The following is a 16,755-nucleotide window of genomic DNA, read 5'->3' on the forward strand; positions in this document are numbered from 1 at the left end:
GTGACTTTTCTTATAAAGGCTGCTGTATAACTTGCTCGTTTCCTCATGATGAATAAATGTTTCTTCCATGGATTGATACGGTAAAATGAAAGTGAGAACGTAAGTCGGAAATCCGTGAGAGCTCATAGCTGTCAGCACGACAGTAACAAAAGGAACTATTGTTATTTGGGTTTGAGTTTCCCGAGGGACCGATATAGTTGACGGACACAGGAACTGTGTGTCCTTACATTTGTTATGGTCCGAATTGCGCAGCTGCAATAAACGTCGACTCAAATGAGTTCAAGAAACTAAATTCTGTGCTTTATGAAAAGTGAAAAAAGCAGAATTTAACACAGACGAAATCATTCGGCCAATTAGAGTGAAGTATTACCGAAACAAAACGGTGACGTCACGTACCGTAATGGTCGGCAACGGGTGGCCGCATACGTTTCGTCAACACAACGTGGCCGTGTCAATGAAAAAATATCGGTTTATATATATATATATATGTAATACATATATATTTCTGTCTCCATCCATGTACCCGTTTATAATGCGCACCATGAGTTTACCACTTGATTTTGGGGGAAAAAAGTGCGCGTTATATTCGGGAAATTACGGTACATTTTTCCACGTGAGTAGCTTCCACAGATTAGCACCATGGAAAAAGTTCGCCAAAAACAAAACACACATTTTCCTTTCAAATTCAATATACGAACTAAGTAAAAGCTTACAAAGATGAATGTTAGCCTAGGCTCAGCTGGGAGAGCAACTTCGATGAGTGTTACAGCCGCAGAGTGAGAAAACAAGCATGATTCGCTTGAATGGAGGGGAAAAAGTGATAGCATCAAAGATCGCTAATTGCGAACGATAATCTTGCCCTAAACACAAATCCACGTTCGCTGGATCAAGGAGAGGTCTCACTCCCAATGTTTTTTTTTTTTTTTTTTTTTTTTTTTTTTTTTTTTTTTTAGCTTTCCACAACAATATTGACATTTTAACTAACTTATACATTTTTAACTAACTTATGAATTCCTTATGTTCTTTTTAACACAAAGGCATGACATCATGTAGACTAGAGTTGACACAGTGGCTGAAAATGGCGAAACTTCACTTAAGCTTTTCCACCCTCAAAAAAAACAGTCATGCAGTATAAATTTTTAAAAATTTTATTCAGAAGTGTTTTTACTTTTTTATAGAAATTATTTTGTTCTTGCTCTAATCTTGAGCAACTTGAGCTGTGGCTGTGAGTATAGTCTCTAAGTTATATTTATTTTAATTTTATTTCAAATATTTTTTTATTGATAATTTATTTATTTTAACAATATATTCATGTTCCAATTTGCAACTATGGTCTGAAAAAGAATCCTGTTCAATGGGAAAAAGTATTTTTTTTTTTTAACCCATACATCTCAAAATTTTTGGGAGCTATAATTGCAATACCGTGATACCGTGGTATTTTTGTTCACGGTTATCGTACCGTCAAAATCTCATACCGGCACATGCCTAGTCTGAAGTCTGTCTTGAGCAGATGTGCGAACTTCCTGGTCACTTTACTAAGCATGTTACATTTTCCAGACAAGTATGTGCTCATATTCACTGCTAACTTTGACTCGCCGTACTGGTAGTTGTCTACTTGCGCTGCATTCGTCTCTCCTGTCTACTCACCCCTCCCTCTTGCTTTCACCCACAGCATATGTGCCTCGCTTTCTTAAAGGAGCCACCCTACATTTACTAGCCACATGTAATCTGTATAATGTATGAGATGTCACAGTTGGTATGCATTGACTCAGACAGCGCATGTAATTCCACTAAAGGGTTTAAGTTTGCATAGTTTACGACCATAATATTTAGCCCGTACTGTCCAATTACGATGTTGCATTACTGTTCGCTATTTCGGACCGGGCACGACACGCTGCAGTCCATACATTGGTCAATGTTGTCAATTTAATAAGTGCATTAGAATGAAAAAAAAAAAAAGATAGTTAATATACAGGGTGATCCCAAAAAAAAATATTATAAATAAAATGTTTTTTCTTCCATCACTGTAGGTTTTATTGGATTGTTAAAAAGTTCCCGTTTTTTATACACAAGTTGTCCCCGTGTTACGACGTACTTGATTTACGCGATTTCAACTTTACGGCGCCAAAGTCTCGGCCGCCATTTTGTCTCATTACTTTAAACATTACTTTATTGTACCTCACAGTATCTTATTTTTTACTTTACTTTATTAGTCTGACAAGTTCTGTCCTCACTAAATGTAAAGTTGTTCAGCTTTACAGACAGCAAACAAGGCAATTGTGCTTTTTGAAGCTTTTTACTTCCTTCACTTTTAACAATTTGTAAAGTGTAACACATATGTACACTTATGTTCAAAACGGCACGCATTTGAACAATAAAACACTTGACACAAAATAATTGGCATTCAAACATCCATCTAGTCTGATCAATATGTAAATTTAGTAGATTAAATTAGCCTATTTTGCCTCACAAAAGTCCTAAACCCTTAAATGCTACAATTGCAAACGTATTTACAATTCTCATAGCAAATTGCTCACACACAACTCCACAAACTTTAGCTCTAAACTTAATTGCAAATGCAAACGCAAACATATATTAGCTGAAACAACTTTCAGCCTAATGTAGGCAAAAACAGAACGCAGCAGTCCTTAATCCATATCAGACAGTTTTTTTTTTTGGGGGGGGGGGGGGGGGGGGGCGGGGATTGTAGTTTACCAGAGAAGGGAGCTTTCACACTAGCACTGTTTGGTCCTTTTTAAACAGACCAGCGTTCTTTTTCTCCGATAGTCCACTTCGTTTTCTAAATGTGGATGCGCACCCGGACTATACTGTAGTTCGGACCAAACAAACGAACTCTGGTCCGCTCAAAAACCGTGGGTCTCGGTCCACTTTAAGCGAACTCTACTTTGCTTGTGAAGCGGAGCTGGGTGCGCTTATGCTACATTACGTGCAGCCAGTGTGAAGTTTAGCCTTTGTGTCATTGTCACATTAACATTGTTACGCATCCAAATATTTAAATAGATAAAGCTGCAACTGCTTTTTTAATTAATCCTGGCTCTAGTGTTGCACACCAATTGGATTGGATGCGCCAATTTATTGGTAATTCAATGTTAAAACAGACTAATTTTAATCGACAATGCCTGATTAGTTGGTAGAGACTTTAACATTTTTTCACTATATCCAATACTTATCTGTTCATAGTTTGCAAGTTTAAAAAAATGTTGATTGGGACCATTATTTGGTTTTGGGTTTATTTTTCGAGTGACTTTTCTTACCCAAAATAGAAAACACTGTACTGTAAATTCTTGTTCCATTAGAAATCATTGTATTCCATTTTCTTTTGGAAATTCCAGGTAAATATCTGCACAAATTTAATTCAGTCTTCTTATTAAGGAAGCCATATTTTCTTGTTTGTGACTGTATTATATGTATTAATTTTTAAAAATGCTATGAGAGAAACAAGAGCTCGAACATCGCAAGCTAGAGAAGAGACAGGAAAGGGTTAAGAGAGGAACGGCGAGAATGGAATTGTGTGCATGTGTGCGTGTGTGTGTGGGCGGTAGGGGGTGGGGTATGGGGTGGGGGGGTCTAAGCCTTCTCCCTCCTGCATGCCCACATCCTGTGTTTTCCAGAGCAGCCTGCAAGTCTTCCCAAAGAGCTGAGGGGCCAAGCTGTCTGCCTCCCCCTCCCCCTTCTCCTTCTCCACTGCCATTCCCTTCATTAAATCCACCCCTCCCTCTCTCCCGACCTTCCTCCGAGCCTGGAGCAACCATCAGCAGACTCACATTCCTCACTCCCTTTTGCTGGCCCCACACAAGGTTTCAGGCAGAGTTCTACTTAGCCTAGGGAAAGCAGGATCCATCGCTTCTTCCATCTGAAAGGCGGCTAATATTTTCAAAGGCATGAAACGACACATTTTAGATGGGGATAGTTTCAAGATTTGAATTTATGTGTGAGCTCTGATCTTTCCATCTTTAAGGTCCCTGCTTGGGTTTTAGAGGATCTTTTACCCGGTTATATATCATTCTGAAACTGCAACTGATCTAAAGAAAAAACATAAAACGAAGTTGTTGATGCAATGCTCTGGAAACCAAGGTATTTGAATGCTTGTTCGGGATGTCCCGATCACATTTTTGAGGCCATGAACGAGCCACGTGATTTCTGGTAGGCTAGGTTCAGACCGCAGGTCTTAATGCACAAATCTGAATTTTTTCGGGCTTTTTCGATTCGAGAGAGGTATTATCGTGACGGGCTGAATGGGACAATTCACATTGAAGTGGACCATTTAAAACTGGATCTAGGTCACTTTCGAATGTGGTTAAAGTCCCATCTGGGCCATATTTTTTGTCAAATGTGGCGGCGGTCTGAACTCTCAAGTCTCCCAAATCGGAATTAATGCAGCAATTATGTCAGCAAATAGCGAGAGAGGCAGGGATGACGGCGTCAGCGACTGGGCTGTGCATTAGTGTTAGCGCCTAGCTTGAACTCGGGTGGGCTTCACTACAGTCATGAAAAATAGAAAATGAAAAAAAAAAAGATAAGCCAGAGAATTCTCGGTTTTCCTTCTGTGCGAGCAATATTGCCTACATGGCCAAGAGTCGGGGAAAACTGTCCGTATTTGCGTGCGTAATGCATGCACAGTGTGAATCCATATAAACTTTGAATATAAAAGTAAACAGGGTTTATTTATGTCTGTATTTGTATCCCCTTTTTGGAAATTAAAATATGATCACCCTAGAACAGGGAGCGGCAACACAAAATGTTGGGGGAAAAAATTTAAAATAAAATACCATATTGGCCCGAATATAAGATGGCCCTGATTATAAGACGACCCCCACTTTTTCCAAGACTCAAGTTTGAAAAATGACTTTTTGAACACCAAATTAATTTTTATACAGAAAATAATTACAGTAACTTCCAAAAAAATGATTATTACAATATTTTTGTGAGAAAAAGCATGTTATTTTGCCTCATTCAAATCTTGATATCTGAACATTTAAATATGTTAACTAAAGTGCAATCACATTCGTAAACGAATGGCTTCTGGTTTTTGAAATGTAAATAAACCAATCTATTGTGATAAAACAACAAAATTTCAATAACTGCATTAACCATCAAAGTGAAGTCTAACTGTAACTGTAGTCTTGAAACAAATGTGAATAAGGAAAAACATTGCATTAATGCAAACTGGTTCAACTTGAGAGTAGCTGAGATCTATCATGACAGAACATCGCTTCAATGATATCTGGCGCCATCTAGCGTTGTGAATGATGAGAGTAGCTGAAATCTGTCATGACAGAACATCGCTTCAATGATATCTGGCGCCATCTGGTGTCGTGAATGGGTATAAGGTCTAGACCGCGAATATAAGACGACCCCCTCTTTTTCAGTATTATTTCAATGCAAAAAACACTGTCTTATATTCGGGCCAATACGGTATGTCTGGAGCTGCAAAAAATTAAAAGCCTTATACAAGCAACACGTGCTCTATGTACAGGGGTGCACATAATTTTTTTGCCCAGGTTCTCAGAGGAGGACCTGGAGATGTGACTTGGTCCTCATTGAGCTTGAGAGCCAACCCGCCTGATGCGATAAATTTATGAAAAGCTTTACTTAGAGCCAATTAACTTTAACTAATTATATTAACAATTAATGCTTGATTAACATCAACTGGCACAACAAAATTGCCATTACTTTGAAATGTAAAGAAATAAAAAGCACCAATTCAAAATAAAGGGCATTATGCGGCTCCCACATTAACTCCAAGCCTTTTTAAAAGTGGGATGTCCTCCTCATAAGACCTTATTGAACGTGCATGTTTAGCTTTGTAAAATGCGAGCAAAAACACGTTTGTCAGTGCATGTCGCTGTTCATTACCTTTATTCCGCCACTTGTCCATAGGGCGAGCGGGGTCCTGTTTGACATCGATAGTTTGCTTAATTGCCACATGCTCTCTGTTTTTTTCGTGCTTTTCAAAGTTTGGATGGCTGAAATTCTTTGACCCTACATAAAATGCGCTGCTCTTATCGGCGACATTGGGATTCTCACAGCACATTTTGTACCGCATTTCCGTGCGAGCATCATTTGCTTCTAGCCATGGTACCTCCTGCTTTTCAGCAAAAGTCCTTTTTTTCGGTAGCTCCGGTGACGTCTCTGTCGTCTGTCTGTCTTTTGACGGGGGTGGGGGAACACGGAAGTAATTACTCAGTGTGGCCTGCCTCTTTGACATTTTGAGAAGTTATTTTCTCGTGTCCGCCGCAAATACGGTGGTCAGCCATCGGTACGCAAAAGCGTATGGAAGTCGTTGAGGGCCAGCGCGTTTGTCTACGTCCGGTACGCATGCGCGCATGCGGACCACTTATGTGCACCCCTGTCTACGTATCTGCACAGTGGTACGTCCTACCACATAAAATCTGACTAGTCATTTGTCTCAACATATGACGACATGCTCAGAATCTGACGATTTATGACAGCTTGGCAATCTCATTGTTTTCCAGCAAGACACACGGCAGATTTTATTGTGAATGAAATCAACTAGAAGGTTAGTGCAGGTGGTGAAAAAAAGGAAAAAGGTGTCGTTTACTATGGAAATTAAGAAGAAAATAATTGAAAAATGTGAGCGTGGTGTGCATGTCACTGAACTGGCTCGACAGTACGGCCAGAATGTCTACGATCTCGACGGTCCTCCGACGACCTCCGTTCGCCAGTCTTTATAAGTTAGGGTGGCAATTGGTATTACTGTGACATTGGCAAGGAAGTCGCCAGCTTCGTCAGGTTTTCCAATCATTTATTTCAGAACTCTTACAACACAACACGACTACTATCCGCCGTAGCGGACGCCAGCAACATGACAACTCTGTCGTCAGTCACACGGTGCATTCAGGAACTGCATGCAAAACACACCCACCACATTAGAACCCGATTCATTACATAATTAATATTATTATTATATTATTATTCCGAAATGTGTTTATAATTTATTTGTTTTGCTATGTGTAATTGCTATTTTTAATTATAACAGTAGTATTTAAAAATGATTTAGCATAGCATAACTGTTAGTGTTAAACTTACTGCAGAAGGATGAATATAGCTTGTTTTTCAGTTTATTAGTTGTTTTGTAGGATATCCAGGAATGATTTCCTGTCCAATGTATCGATAATCGTTGTATTGCCATATCATGAGATTATCGTTATCGGGAGCTTTGTATTGTAAATCATACCGTATCGTGATTCATACCGCAAGTCTTACTGCACAAGATTTTTTCGTGTTTTTCTGAATCAAGTAAGCCATGAAGTGCGTACGCCAGGATAAAAGAAGTCTTAAATAGCATTATTATGTGAATTAGAATCATATTCAATTCATACAATTCGACTATATACAACAATTTGGCAAAGCGCAAATGACGAGAAATTACTCTTTTAATCCGCCGTTTAGCCACACCTACCATTATGGAGCTCTATCGTCCCCAACAGGAGGATGACGCTGGCAGGGTCATGGTTTCATCTGATTTAGAATTCAACCCAATTGCCACGTTTACATGGAGCCAAATATTCCAATTACAATCGGAATATTTGTTCAAACCGAATAAATGTGTTCCATATAAACACCTCATTCAGAATGAACAGGCCCAAACCGAATGGAATTTCATTCCGATTCACAGGGGTGGAATATTCCTTTTCCCAAACCGATTAGAAGTAAAATTATATCATGTAAACAGGGAAGCGGAATGGTGTCTGGTTGCGTTCTTTCTGCACATGCTCCGTACTGACGTGGTGACGTCACTTTGTGACGTAAGTAACGTCACTTGCAACATGGCTTCCAAGCACAGCGCACCTAATTGGAGTCCGGCGGAAAGATTGTATTTAATTCAAACTTTAAAAGAATTGAATATAATTGCTCGCTTAGACGGGCGTAAAACGAGGAACAGTGAACTATTTAAAAAAAGTTCACGAGAGGTTACACGAAGCCGGAATAGACCGGAGCGTTGACCAGATTAGAAACCGGTGGAAAACCGGCTACTACAAGGCAAAAGAGCAAAACAGCAGAAGCGGATACGACCCCACAAACACAACAAGTGGGTTAAAGTTAAAACAGCAGCACTCCGACGATCGATCTCCATGTTTTGCAACGTGACGCTTTGTTTTGATTAATCTGCGCATGTCAGACGGCAGTTGTCAAACGTCCTTTCGGAATTAAGGCAGTCACATGTAAACGCTGGATCGGAATAGATGAAGTGACATGTAAACAGCTGATCTGAAATTTCCATTCGGAATGATTTGAATCGGTATGAATAAAAGTCAGCATGTAAACGTGGCTATTGAGGGGGAATCATTCAGAACAAGGAAAATGTGACGAAGAGAGCCGCAAAATGTCATTGTTTCAGTCTCTCTACTCCAATATTTTTACAGAATATTCTTTTTTTCAAAGTATTTTTCCTTATTTGCTAAATAAATGGTCAGGTCATGATAAATAAGTCTTGTGCTAAATGGAATATGAAATAATAAAAATGCATTTATTCAGTACGACATGGCAAAATTGCTCCATAATAGTCAAAACTATAGATTTAGCTTTTACTGTTGCACCCCGAACGATATTTTATGCCACCATAGTTAGTCAGGCTTATGTCCTTTCCCTGCCCCGGCTTCAGAGAATGTAAACAAACCAAGAGGCGTGGCAGCTAGCCGGCATGCTAACCCGAATCGGGTGACGTCTCAAAGTCTTATTTTCGCTTTTTGAAGCGAAAAATCAAACAAAACTAGCCTGGATCAATTCAGACGGTGGCGGGGTTGTTGATTGTCTTCTCCGATCGGCAACCCGCCTGGCAGCGAGCAAGTTACAGCTCATTTCCCTGCTACTGACAGGAGAGCTCGCCGGGGAAGCAGCTGGAGAGTACCGACGGACAAACCGGCCGACGTCGGAAGGGGGCGTAGCTGCCAAATGGTCAATTTGGCTTTAAATAATGCTTTACTACAGAGCAAAGACGTAAACAGAGAGCGGCGGGCAGTTGTTTTGCAACTAACATGGTAGGATGTGAGGAGAACTTTTCTACATTTCCATCCATGATCAAACGTAAGTAAATACTCGTTTATTTAAATAAAGTTTGTAGTGTTTACTTTGTAATCGCTGTATTCGCGGCCATTTTTAACATGAAGTTGCAATTTCTTATCGGGTGGGAAATCTGACAAAATACCGGGCACACGAAGAGGGCAATACGCCGAGTATAGGCGCTTTCCCGGCGGGGGGGTTGCGACAAGCCGCCGGTCGTCGGCCAAGTGGCATTTTTGGTGGACAAGAAGCCACAAAATGCAAGCCACCTCCGTATTAAAACGTGTGCCATGATCCCAGTATTTGACAAAATACAAAATAGAATGTTTACCAACTTCCTTGTAAGTCCAATGGTCCCACAGTAGTAAGGCTTGTTTTGACCAATATCCGCGGTGAACGGGAATCATTTGCAGGCATGAAAATCTCTCACCTTTCGGCGAAATTCGCCGTTTTGAAGTCAAAAAGGGCGACCTACGTGAATTGCGTAGATCCGAGGAGAAATTCTTTTTGGGAGGATGGGGGGGGGGGGGGGTCGGGAGGTTTTATTTAATTATTATTATTTTTATCATCATGTGATTAACTTAGTACGTAAACTGATCGGTTCTTTAAAAAAGTGACACGGACAGTCAGCAAATCCTTCTAGATGCTTCGCTGACGAGAACCAATCATCGGCCCAAGCTGCGTGCCATTATTCCAAACGCGCGCACTCCTTACGTGAAACAAGAAGTGCTCGGCGAGCCTTTGGTTGCATTGCAAAGCTGCGAAAACAAAAAGCAGGCCTTATCCACACCGGGGCAGACCAGAGCGCAGCATACACACTTGCCTGTATTTGCCAGCAGATTGAATTTGGTGAGTAATGGTTTCAATCGTTTTCACATTTTGCAGTATAAAAAAGTTACTGCCATTCATTGCAGCTTGCGTTGAACAGTGCCAGAGCAAGCCAAATCTCCCATGAAAAAACAATAGCTCCCGTTAAATTGGCGTCAAGCTTGTGTATTTAGCGGTAATATAAACAAAGAAACACACTGTTGGGTCAAATTAAGCGGCATGCTCTCGGATTGAGGGGTCGCATCGCATCGCTCCCGTCGTCCGCCTTAGACGCGTTATTTTCGGCTGGGACTTGAGCTGACGGCCGGTGTCGGCACAACACCGGCCCGACGAGTGGTGGGAATGACTCTTGCTTCTTAAAGCTTTTCAGAAATACAGGGATCCCTCGTTTTTCGCGGTTAATAGGGACCAGAACCCGCCGTAATAAGTGAAAACCGCAAAGTACCCCCCCCCCCCCCCATTTTTTTGTGTGTGTTCAATGTAGTTATTCAGATTTTACATTGGAAAAAAGATACATATATATAAGACATGTTTTTTCACTTTTTTCACCAAAGTATCATTTATAAATGGTTTTCAAGCACTTCAAAATGTAAGAATTATGATAAATTTTAAACATGTTACTGCCCCACCGAATTATTTTTAAACAAGAATAAAGTAGTAAGAAAATGCTTGGCTTTATTAAATGCTTCATAGTGAGTCTACTCAAACCCTCTCAGGGATTGTTAAACGGTGATTGACACATGTGCAAAGTTTTTCTTTTTATATATATTTTTTTGTTTGAAGCAACTTATTTGATTGAATAATAAAAACACAAATGTCCTAGCCAAAATGTGGCCCAAACGCAAAACAACATTACTTCAATGGAAAAATTTGTTTCAATCAAGAAAAATAGTTTTCAAATGCTTTTTTTTGTCTCAAATTTATTTTTGCAATCAAAAACAATTTTTTTTATTGAAGTGACTTTTTTGGGATTAAAAGTATAACTGTATTTTGATTGAAGCAACTTTGTTTTTGATAGAAGTAACTTTGTTTTTTGATTGAATAATAAAAACACAAATCTACCTCCATCGTTATTGAGAGAGAAAGAAATTAAGAAAGCTTTAAAACTAAAAGCCACCGGGGAGTCTGTTTTTTTTTTTTTTTTTTAAATATTTATATTTCATTACATAGACATGCCTCGAAGGGAAAGGAGATTGAGGGATAAAAAAGGAGTTGGATGAGGCTGCTAAAGGCAGTGGATACCTCATCAGCTGGGTGAATAGCAGACCTGGTAAGAACAGGTTTGCAAGGATAGTCGGGTATTAAATACAGTTATAAGCACAATTACAATGTTATTTTTCTATAAGATTTTATGTCATTGCTTTATTAATCATTAGGTGCTAGAGTTGTTAAGTATGGATAATAATGAAATAATAGTTTTGAGAAAACTGTGCTGTTGGTGGCTCAGTGATCATCTGATGTGGTTTGTTCTCAGATGAACAAGTTGAGGAAGGAAGTTTTGATGCAGAGGTTGAAGGAAGAAAAGAGGCAGACTGACTGAGTCATAGCCAGAAAGTGTGGATGACAGTTTTGATTTCTATTCACTGTTGCCCCCTCCCAATTAAAGTATGTCACAGTCGCAGCCAATTATTATCTAAAGCTGGTTAAAATTGAAGTTATGTTGTTTTAAGGTGTATTAAATACTTGTTCATGTGCCCCTTTTGATCTACGAGCACCCGCCCCTCCACCGGTCTCTGCACGGCCCTGCTGAAACACAGTGTGGGTCGACAGAGCTCAATATTTTGTTGGGGTGTACAGTGTACTGGAACATATTCCTCCACACCCTTCTCACCTTTTTAACCCCTGACCCATTTTCATGCCTGCATTTGAAACCAGAGAAGGCAAGGCGCACATGCCTCTCCCTGGTGTAGCAACAATTTTCTGCAGCCGTTTGGCTGGCGTGATGCGAAAAACGAACTAATCTGCAAATCAGCTGAATCCGCAGTCCATCTGCACGCTATAAAGCAATGCTGTATTGTGAGATGCTGACCCAGGTAACGTCACATTCACATTCATCCTAAACCCGGTAACTGAAGCCGGAATTCGCTCATTTTAATGGCGCGGGATTCAAAAATTGAATATATAAAACGATCGCTTCCACAAACATCCAAGCGGTGTATTTTATTCAGGAGCATAAAGCACCGCGTGAAATATGAAATAAACATGCTTTTTGGTGCCATATGCACTTTAACTTTGACTGTCTGAACGGGACAGGTCACATAAAAGTGGACCATTCCAAATCCGATCTCGGTCACTTTCATATGTGGGTAAAAACTGATCCGGGCCACATTTTTCCAGAATGTGGCTGCGGCCTGAACTATCTAATCTCCCAAATCGGAATTCGTGCAACAATTACGCCAGCAAAGAGCGAGAGGCAGGGAACTACGGCAGCAACGGAACTGTGCATTAGCGTTAACGCCTAGCCAGTCATAAAAAAAATGAAATCAGGGTGGGGGGAAGGAGGAGAAGCTTTAGAATGCTCAGTTTTCTTTTTGTGCGCCAAATGAGCAATATTTCAATATTGCTTACATGGCCAAGAGTGGGCCGAACTGCCCGTACGTGTCTGCTGTGCGTGCATGCACGCTATCAATCCATATAAACTTTAAATATAACACTAAACAGAGATTATTTATTTCTGTTATTTGTGTCGTCTTTTTGGAAATCAAAATATGATCACTCTAGAATGATGTAGAGCCAGTATGTGCGCATGCGGGTCAGTTTGCTCAGTGCGTGTCAATGCGCATGTGTAATACTTGAACACGATCAATGGAAAAAGGCCGTCTGAACGGGCATGCCAAAATAACAGATAAATAGAAAAATCGGATTTGTGCATTAAAACCTGCAGTATTAACCTAGCCTAAGTTGGCTACAAATGCATAATGAGCCTTCATGTTTAAATGTTTGTCTTTCCTACAGTGCATCCTATAGAGAATGAAGCACCATGTGACCATGTTGTACGATGCCAGTTTTTCATTACAACATTAATAAATTAGAATCATGTTTGTCCTCCTACAGAAACCATATTAAAACAAAAAAATATATTTCCCACCCCCATCTTTTTCCAATTTCAAACATTTTTGAAATAATCCAGGGAGCAAGTAGGACAGCGCTAAAGATGGTATATATCTTCTTTCATTATCGTTTCAAGTAAGAACAAAGCTGGAGTCTTGCATAAATAACGTAGTCTTAATCCCAGCGTTGTTTTTGGGAGCCCTTTTAATTTCGTCTTAGTCTTTTGGATATGAATACTTATGATTCTTAGTTAGATTTTAGTCATTTCAAAATATGTTTGTCTTTGGCTAGTTTTTGTTGACAAAAATCCATCCATCCATCCATTATCTTCCGCTTGTTCCGGGGTCGGGTCGCAGGGGCAGCAGCTTTAACAGGGAAGCCCAGACTTCCCTCTCCCCAGCCACTTCAACCAGCTCCTCCGGCGGGATCCCAAGGCGTTCCCAGGCCAGCCGAGAGACATAGTCTCTCCAGCGTGTCCTGGGTCGTCCCCGGGGCCTCCCGCCGGTGGTACATGCCCGGAACACCTCTCCAGGGAGGCGTCCGGGAGGCATCCGAACCAGATGCCCGAGTCACCTCAGCTGGCTCCTCTCTACGCGGAGGAGTAGCGGCTCGACGCCGAGTCCCTCCCGGATGACCGAGCTTCTCACCCTATCTCTAAGGGAGAGCCCGGACACCCTGCGGAGGTAACTCATTTCGGCCACTTGTATCCGGGATCTTGTTCTTTCGGTCACGACCCAAAGCTCGTGACCATAGGTGAGGGTAGGAACGTAGATCGACTGGTAAATCGAGAGCTTTGCCTTTCGGCTCAGCTCCTTCTTCACCACTACGGACCGGTGCAGAGTCCGCATTACTGCAGACGCTGCACCGATTTGCCTGTCGATCTCCCGCTCCCTCCTACCGTCACTCGTGAACAAGACCCCAAGATACTTGAACTCCTGCACTTGGGGCAGGATCTCATCCCCGACCCGGAGAGGGCACTCAACCCTTTTCCGACTGAGGACCATGGTCTCGGATTTGGAGGTGCTGATCTTCATCCCAACCGCTTCACACTCAGCTGCGAACCGCTCCAGTGAGAGTTGGAGCAGCACTAAATCATCTGCAAAAAGCAGAGATTCAATGCTGAGGTCACCAAACCGGACCCCCTCAACGCTTCGGCTGCGCCTAGAAATTCTGTTCATAAAAATTATGAACAAAATCGGTGACAAAGGGCAGCCTTGGCGGAGTCCAACCCTCACTGGGAACAAATTCAACTTACTGCCGGCAATGCGGACCAAACTCTTGACACCGGTCGTACAGGGACCGAACAGCCCTTACCAAGGGGCTCGGTACCCCGTACTCCCGGAGCACCCCCCACAGAACTCCCCGAGGCACATGGTCGAACGCCTTCTCCAGATCCACAAAACACATGTAGACTGATCGGGCGAACTCCCGTGCACCCTCGAGGACCCTGCCGAGGGTGTAGAGCTGGTCCACTGTTCCACGGCCGGGACGAAAACCACACTGCTCCTCCTGAATCCGAGATTCGACTCTCCTCTCCAGCACCCCTGAATAGACTTTACCAGGGAGGCTGAGGAGTGTGATCCCTCTATAATTGGAACACACCCTCCGGTCCCCCTTCTTAAAAAGGGGGACCACCACCCCGGTCTGCCAATCCAGAGGCACTGTCCCCGATGTCTACGCGATGTTGTAGAGACGTGTCAGCCACGACACCCCTACAACATCCAGAGCCTTTAGGAACTCCGGGCAGATCTCATCTACCCCCGGAGCCTTGCCACTGAGGAGCTTTCTAACCGCCTCAGTGACTTCAACCCCAGAGATCGAAGAGCCCACCATGGAGTCCCCAGACTCTGCTTCCTCAAAGGAAGGCGTGTCGGTGGAATTGAGGAGGGCCTCGAAGTATTCTCCCCACCGGCTCACGACGTCCCGAGTCGCGGTCAGCAGCACACCATCTTCACTATACACAGTGTTAATGGTGCACTGCTTTCCTCTCCTCAGGCGCCGGATGGTGGACCAGAATTTCCTCGAAGCCGTCCGGAAGTCGTTTTCCATGGCCTCGCCGAACTCCTCCCATGTCCGGGTTTTTGCCTCGGCGACCGCCAAAGCTGCAATCCGCTTGGCCAGCCGGTACCTGTCAGCTGCCTCCGGAGTCCCACAGGCCAAAAAGGCCCGAGAGGCCTCCTTCTTCAGCTTGACGGCATCCCTTACCGCTGGTGTCCACCAGCGGGTTCGGGGATTGCCGCCATGACAGGCACCAACCACCTTACGGCCACAGCTCTGATCGGCCGCCTCAACAATGGAGGTGCGGAACATGGCCCACTCGGACTCAATGTCCCCCACCTCCCCCGGGACAAGGGAGAAGTTCTGCCGGAGGTGGGTGTTGAAACTCTTTCTGACGGGATTCTGCCAGACGTTCCCAGCAGACCCTCACAATACGTTTGGGCCTGCCAGGTCTGGCCAGCATCTTCCCCCGCCATCGGAGCCAACACACCACCAGGTGGTGATCAGTTGACAGCTCCGCCCCTCTCTTCACCCGAGTGTCCAAAACATGCGGCCGCAAGTCCGATGACACGATTACGAAGTCAATCATCGAACTGCGGCCTAGGGTGTCCTGGTGCCAAGTGCACATATGGACACCCCTATGTTTGAACATGGTGTTTGTTATAGACAAACCGTGACGAGCACAGAAGTCCAATAACAGAACAGTTCTGATCGGAGGGGGCCGTTCCTCCCAATCACGCCCCTCCAGGTCTCACTGTCGTTGCCCACGTGAGCGTTGAAGTCCCCCAGGAGAACGAGGGAGTCCCCAGAGGGGGTGCTCTCTAGCACACCCTCCAAGGACTCCAAAAAGGGTGGGTATTCTGAACTGCTGTTCGGTGCATAAGCGCAAACAACAGTTAGAACCCGTCCCCCCACCCGAAGGCAGAGGGAGGCTACCCTCTCGTCTACCGGGGTAAACCCCAACGTACAGGCACCAAGCCGGGGGGCAATAAGCATGCCCACACCTGCCCCGCGCCTCTCACCATGGGCAACTCCAGAGTGGAAGAGAGTCCAACCCCTCTCGAGAGGATTGGTACCAGAACCCAAGCTGTGTGTGGAGGAGAGTCCGACTATATCTAGTCGGAACTTCTCTGCCTCACACACCAGCTCAGGCTCCTTCCCTGCCAGAGAGGTGACATTCCATGTCCCAAGAGTTAGCTTCTGCAGCTGGGGGTCGGACCGCCAAGGCCCCCGCCTATGGCTGCCGCCCAACTCCCTACGCACCCGCCCCCTTTGGCCCCTCCCACAGGTGGTGAGCCCATGGGAAGGGGAACCCACGTTGCCTTATTGGGCTGAGCCCGGCCGGGCCCCATGGGGACAGGCCCGGACACCAGACGCTTGCCTTCGAGCCCCACCTCCAGGCCTGGCTCCAGAGGGGGGCCCCGGTAACCCACGTCCGGGCAAGGGAAACTGGGGTTCATTTATGTTGCTCATCATAAGGGGTCTTTTTGAGCCATACTTTGTCTGGCCCCTCACCTAGGACCTGTTTGCCATGGATGACCCTACCAGGGGCTTAAAGCCCCAGACAACATAGCTCCTAGGATCATTGAGACACGCAAACCCCTCCACCACGATAAGGTGATGACTCACGGGGGGAGCCCTTTTAATTTCGTCTTAGTCTTTTGGATATGAATACTTATGATTCTTAGCTAGATTTTAGTCATTTCAAAATATGTTTGTCTTTGGCTAGTTTTTGTTGACAAAAACTCAGACTAATTTTGTCTAGGTTTAGCCGCATTAGCCCAATTCTAATGGGAACGTGAATGCTATGCTAATGCTACGATATACAATTAG

At 43.5% G+C, this 16,755-nt stretch overlaps 1 protein-coding gene across 1 annotated transcript in view; it reads left to right on the forward strand.

Annotated features, from left to right (window-relative positions):
• The window catches only part of ptpa (protein phosphatase 2 phosphatase activator), a 76,159-nt gene that overhangs the window by 50,233 nt on the left and 9,171 nt on the right, over window positions 1-16,755 (forward strand). The window lies entirely within an intron of this gene.

The sequence above is a fragment of the Corythoichthys intestinalis genome, chromosome 17, assembly GCF_030265065.1.
Source record: "Corythoichthys intestinalis isolate RoL2023-P3 chromosome 17, ASM3026506v1, whole genome shotgun sequence".
Lineage (NCBI taxonomy): Eukaryota > Metazoa > Chordata > Actinopteri > Syngnathiformes > Syngnathidae > Corythoichthys > Corythoichthys intestinalis.